This window comes from Passer montanus, unplaced genomic scaffold, assembly GCF_014805655.1.
Source record: "Passer montanus isolate IOZ18808 unplaced genomic scaffold, ASM1480565v1 scaffold10, whole genome shotgun sequence".
NCBI classification, from domain to species: Eukaryota; Metazoa; Chordata; class Aves; order Passeriformes; family Passeridae; genus Passer; species Passer montanus.
Genome location: NW_024356505.1, coordinates 34,691,463 through 34,698,230, shown reverse-complemented (window position 1 = coordinate 34,698,230; position 6,768 = coordinate 34,691,463). Strand labels below are relative to the sequence as shown.

General features: G+C 38.8%; 1 long non-coding RNA gene across 1 annotated transcript; it reads left to right on the top strand.

Annotated features, from left to right (window-relative positions):
* Positions 1-212: 212 nt before the first annotated feature.
* LOC120499893 lies at positions 213-5,062 on the top strand. Its single transcript, XR_005626989.1, has 3 exons — positions 213-382; positions 3,084-3,172; positions 4,931-5,062. It is a non-coding gene; the product is annotated as an uncharacterized LOC120499893 (long non-coding RNA).
* The last annotated feature ends 1,706 nt before the right edge of the window (positions 5,063-6,768 follow it).

Genomic DNA, 6,768 nt, shown 5'->3' with positions numbered 1-6,768 from the left:
TGCAGCATTGTGTCAGGGAAAAGGTTTAGAGAAACATCAGCCCAGGATAGGTAATGAAAATTGAAGGTCTTTTTTAATCCCCTAAATTGTGGTAATAAACTTAGAACAACAGTATTTATGCTTCAAAACTACCATTTGAAGAATTTGAAAATGGTATTTTTAAAATCTGACAGATGACCTAAAGAGGTAAGTCCATTTAAATCATATTATTTTGTACTAAATGTCATTCTCCCTACTCACAGCAATATTCTCCATTCACATATCAGAGTTTCCTGTAACAGGCCAAAAAGCTGCTAAGTTAATGCTGACTGCATCAGTGATGCACATCATGGCTGGGGATGCAGGAGAGAGCTGTGTGCTCCAAAAGGAAGATTTCTCACAGGTAGGACATACAGCTGGACTCTTCAGATTTTCTGGGAAACAAATGGGACCTACCTGGCCCCAGTATTTGGACAGAGAAAACCTGTGAATGTTTCACGTCAGAAACATGGGTAGCAAAACCTACCCATATATTAATGAAGGATGGAAAAAGGGTAATTTTAGCCAGGATAATATTCTAAATCTTATCTAACTCTATATTAATAACTGATAAATATTTGAAATGCGCTTTTTTATCCCGTTGAGGTCTGATATTTCTATCACTTGGTAGTCCAGACCGATTCTTTCTGCTTTCTACTCTTTTCAGTTCCATAATCTTTTATTTAAAACAGATTTCTTCAACAACTTTTATGTTGTAATTATGAATTTAGAAGTTTCTGATTCTTTAAAGTACAAGGACTTTAAGTGGCTCCTTCAAGCAGCTTCATACTTGGCAAGCAGTGACTCTATATTAATAACTGATAAATATTTGAAATGCGCTTTTTTATCCCGTTGAGGTCTGATATTTCTATCACTTGGTAGTCCAGACCGATTCTTTCTGCTTTCTACTCTTTTCAGTTCCATAATCTTTTATTTAAAACAGATTTCTTCAACAACTTTTATGTTGTAATTATGAATTTAGAAGTTTCTGATTCTTTAAAGTACAAGGACTTTAAGTGGCTCCTTCAAGCAGCTTCATACTTGGCAAGTACTTTTTTCCTGACCATATTTCTAATGCTCCTGGATTTATTAAAGTTGGAAAATATCTCCAATATCATCAAGTCCAACCATTGACCCAGCACTGCCATGTTCACTAAATCTTATCTACAAGTACCACACCCACACACCTTTTGAAGACTTCCAAGAATGGTGATTCCACGCCTGCACTGGGCAGCCTTGATCTTGTTTGTGGCTTTACTGTTTGTCCCTTTTTCCTTTTTCTTAGTGCCATGGACTCTGAGAAATGTTACCCCGTGACCCTTTCCCCTTTCTAGTAATGGGCATCATGAAGTTAAAAACCTCCTGATGACTGGGTCCTCTCCTTACTCTTGGGTCCCTCTCCCTACACTTGGGGTCTTCACCAAACACTGACTTCCATTCTGTGTTTTTTCTTGTGTCTCAATTTAAAGCAGCCTGAATGGCAGAGTCAGCCTATTCCTGCAACCAGGCTGCTTCTGAGCTGACTGAAAAGCAATCAGGAGTACATTGTCTGAAAAAGTCCAAGCTTTAAATGTCTTCTTGGTCCTTTACAGTCAGATCATCAAACAGCTGCGCAGCATTAACACAAGTGCATTGCGAACGTTTATATTCTGATGAAAAGAAAAATTCTGTTTCATCCTCGTCTGCCAGAATTGTCAGTGATGAATGACAAAGTGTAGGAAAAAATAGAGAAAGAAAAGGACAAAGAGAGAATCTGCTTCCCTCTGTGTTTACAACTGGACCAATCAATTATCCCATGGCAAGGCTCACCCCACCTGCACAGGACTTGTTCTGGCAGTGCACCCGCTGCCTCGGGACAGGGCACTGCAAGGAAGGGACTGCTCTGCTTTCAACCCCTGTGCACAATTTAAATTCCAGCATCACATATAAGCCTCTCAGGCAGATCTACAAAAAAGAACAGTGCACTTCCTGAAATGAAAAGCATTCATATATCTGTTCAGATGCTACGTTCCCAAAGAGGCAACGTGCTTCTTAAGTTTCCCAGTTCCAAATGAGGAAATTTTGGAATTAAATCTCCTCGTTTCCAAAAGTTCCATAGCCTCAAACTCCACATTGGCTTGGGCCATGCCCAGAACAATATGTCTCAATAGTTCTGAGCAATTAGGCATTTAGGTAATCCCAAAGTTTTGAAAGTATCCAGAAACCCTTCTGAAGCTGGATGTAGAAGTCCTGTTCTGAAAATCCTGACCAGGGCTGGACTTGTGCAGTGCTCTGCTGTAGAGATAGGATGGCCACACTGCAGGATGGTGAAAGAGAAATTATCTGTCAGGGCATGTCAACCCAGTTTTTCTAATTGATGCTCCTAATTCACCAGGGTGAAAGATAGACTGGTTTTGTGACCTGGCTTCTAGGAGGAGTGCTTGGATGAATGGGGAAAACAAAAATGCGTCACACATATGATTAAGAAAAGGGTAAAGTGAGAAGAGAACTATTATTTTTCACCCTCATGGTTCATCTGGGAGCAAGGGTATCTGCTCTTCAGTCCCTGCTCCTAAGAATATATACACAATCTGTTTCAAGATCTTATGTTCTGGCTTGTAAAAAATGTGTTTTTAAACCCAAGAAGTGTTGGACTACACAGTGAATGCGCACTTAAAATTGCTGCATTTGGGATGTGATCATTTTTAAAGAAGATAACATCTGTTTGAAAGCTGAACAAAAATTGAGCTCATGCATTTTCGGGAACTTATTAAATAACATAAGACAGATTGTCTTTCTTTCATATAAAAGTTTTTTTTTCTTTAGTAGGAAAACTACAAGCACTACACAAAATGAAGCCAAAGGCTGCTAACACTTCCACTCTACAAATAGTTTTTACTAGTAATTGTTGGATCAAGCTGGTAGTAGTACTAGTATATGCTCACTGAAGAAATAATAATAATGATAATAATGATAATAATGATAATGATGATGATGATGATGATGATGATGATAATAATAATAATAATAATAATAATAATAATAATAATTTAAAATAACACATATCATTGTCCCTGTCTCTGCAGGCTTGTTTTGCTTTAGCAGTGATAAACCCTGCACACACAGCTGGATACAACAGGATTTCAGCCTCCTTTCTACAGCATGTTTTAAAGCTGTAAGTTGTTTTCACACCTGTACATCAATTGAGTTCTGGAGGTCTGATCTTAAGAAGGGAAACAGTGAGAGTTTCTGCAGGATAATTTCAGCTGGTACATAAGAATCAAAGGATCTTTCTTTTTACCTTAGATATCTTAGGCTTACAAGGGTTCCATTGTAAATAATGTGCAATAAGTAGCTCATGATCCATAATAAATGTAGTAATTTGTATCTGTAAATCAGACACAGTGTGTGTGCACATTTTCCTTCTCTAGAGGGAAAAAGAAACACCTTTGAAGCCTCCTGTGCAAAAGGACGTCCCACTCACATCATTCAAGTGCTAATGTTTGTTGTCTAATTGCATATGCAGAAATACATATTTATCTACTTACATATAAAATTATTAAAAAGTCTTTCAGTCAGAGTGGGAAATTAGTTTCTGATAAGCATGTGATATGTTTGGTAGATTATGTGTCAGTTCAAAATATTTAGTGTGACATAATGATCTGAGGACAAAAGTGGGTGAGACTGCTATTTACATGGTACTCTTGATACATTTAGTACTCTGAACTGAAAGATCTCAAAAAACCCAAACCAGCCCTAGAGAAAGGTGTCTCACCTGTGATATCAGCTCCTCTGGGTCTGGACTGAAGTCCCTTGAGACAGTAGTTCGTGTTCGGACTCAAGTGTTTATCATTTCTTATCAGGAAAACAGTCTCCCTATTGTGAGTTGGGCAGCTTTGCATTAGAAGGCACAAAATGGCTAACAATCTCTTGTTACGAGGTCTTTTAAGACTAAACTATCCAATTAACTACTGACATCTACATTATTTTCCCTTTTAACCCAAGAACTGATCCCAAAGAGCCTGCAATGCAGAGTTTTCTGCCCAATTACAAAATGCCACCCAAACCCATGAAGAAGAAGGAAGAAGAAGCGTGAAGAAGAAACCCAGGACAGCACCCTGTGCCCTCCATCTTGCTTCCATCCACAACATATCAAAGATCCCAAAACCTAAATTTCTCATTAAGTGATGCACCTAGACTACTCTCTATAATCTATTTCATAGTTCTGTGGATTTTAGTCTATCTTGAACTCTAGGAAACTTTCTCTATGAATGAGGGCCAAAGTCAGTGCTCCCCTGGGGGTCAGGGCACCCCAGAGCAGACAGAGAAATATTCCCAGTGTCCTGGGCTTCCACAGACCCAGAGCAGTCTCAGGCTAAGGATACAGAGGGGATACAGCACTGTTCTGTCAAGGCAGGCTGCACTGCCTGCCAGGACTCTCCTCTTCTGCCCTCCATAGACAACGTGCACACAAGCCACTTGGGCACACTGAGTCTCCTGCAGGACTGAGAGTCCTCTTCCTCTCCCCATTGACAGGAGAGAGAATTTACACATTTTCCACCAGAAAACTAAGAGTAGGAGAAAATCAGTTACTCAAGTTTGTGGGTGGGACTCACTAAATAAATGGAGGCAGTGGCAGCAGAGATGCATTTTCCTGCAAAATGAGGAAATAGAATAGCTGTGGCTTTATGCTAGCAAGATCTTCCTTCAGTGACTCCAAGACTTTTTGTCTGACTTATTAATGCTTTCTTTCTTTTTTATCTTTCTTTTTGAAATGTAGTTCTGTAGTTTTTCTACCCAGAATATTTTCATACATTCATCTGTCTGCCTGTAGATGTTTTTCTTTTCTCCTAGGTCAGTTTGCACCAAGATATTAATATTTCACCAGTTTTGCACCAAGAGATCAGTATTTCACCATTTTCTTCCTTATTAGGTATAGGGGCCTCTAACATTGATGTGTCGAGCAGTGAGGAGGTGGAATGGGGATTGCAAGCTAAAAACCTGCTGAGGACTTAGCTCTGCTGGGAGCCACAGCTTCAGTGCTGGTGAGAAATCTGGGGAGCAGGAGCTGCTTGAAGAGGGGTAATGAGATACCTTTGAGTTTTGTGATAAATGGCATTATTGGGATGAACAGCCTTTGAGGGTCCAGGTCAAGCAGTAAAACATGGGGTAGGTAAAGGAGGCAAGTGAAGAAGAGCAAAAAACCCAAAAGAACAACTGGTGCAGCCAGGCCCAAATAATAAAGCTTCTGGTAATCTCCAGCCTTGAAGATGCTTTAAAGCTGGAGAAATTCATCACACTCATGCAGTAGCACAATTATTCTTCATATTGTATAATAAATGCTGTCAGCTGCATAAAGTGACCACATTTGAAACTCTCAGGGAGAACTGAGAACTATTTTCTCATCACAAAATACAGATATTTATCGGACAAAAACAAATTATTGGCCTTGAATGTATTTATTTTAATTTGTTAAGTGTTATTTTGTGGACTTGAAGGGATCGCCTATAAAAATATTAATCAGTCAGAAAACCTTTTTCTTTTCTGAGAAGTACTTTGTGCTGCTAAAAACATTTGCTAACAAATGCAAGAGGGACTTTTCATTTTCTGTCAAACTCAAAATTCTGATGCCTTTTTTATTGCCAATATGATTTGCAAGAGCTAGGCAAAGGACTGAGTTTTTTCAACTTCTTTAGTTTAATAAATTTCTATTCTAATTATGTGGTATATTCTCATTGTGGACCATGGGTACTGCAGTTTGTGTTTGCCCAGTATTAGGTTATGTTTTAATTCTGGAGCAAAACCTTAGGAACACCCAAGTGCTTGGGACTGGCAGTAGAGTCAGGCATGCAAGAGCAATGCCCAGCATTGTTCTGGCTGTGCAGAGCAACAAAAGGTTGGTTTACTGTGAGCCTGCAAATACTGTGAATATCTGATATGGTCAAACCTTCCACTCAGATGGAGAAGAAAGCCAATAAAACCCCCTCCTCTGAAGTACTGGTTCTCTTCCTCTACTATTCAAGCCCTTTCTAGCCAAATGAACTAAGTTATCCACTGCACAAAATTTTAGGCTTTGCCTTGTTTGCTTGGCACTTTGCCATTATCTGAGTTTTTAATGGCACTTTGCCATTATCTGAGTTTTTAATGGCACTTTGCCATTATCTGAGTTTTGAAGGATGCTGAAGCACTACACAAATCATAATACAAATTATTAACTGGGGTTGCTCTGTTAGCACCCAGGGGCAGCTGTCCCTAAGGCTCTTCACTGTTCCTTTTTACCCATTAAATCTATTTTGACCTCACAGTTGGGTTTTTAATTATTATCTTCTGAGTCTTAGTATAAAAACTCTCTAGACAGTAAAATTCAGACTGACAAAAATTCAGCCTTTAAACATTACATTAATATGTACCACTGTAATCCCTTATCTTGAAACACTCAACTGGAATTAAAAGTACTTACCTGCTAATATAAAATAGTTCTCCCAATATATCTATAGATATATTTCCCAGGAGAGAGAGAAGGGAGTAGAAATGTCAAAACATCTATTCCCATCTGGTTTTTAACTTGTGCGTTTGTCTTGTTCCATTCACTGCAGACATTTTCTTGTTTTCCACATTTCTGCAATAATCCAATACTCAAAAGACAAAGGGATAATTCAGCCCATTTTTTATTTCAGCAATAAAAATACAACTTATCTGCTACACTTATGTTACAGAGCAGGTATGAAACCTCCACAAGTTTCACCCCTGTAATTTTCCTAGTGGTGACTT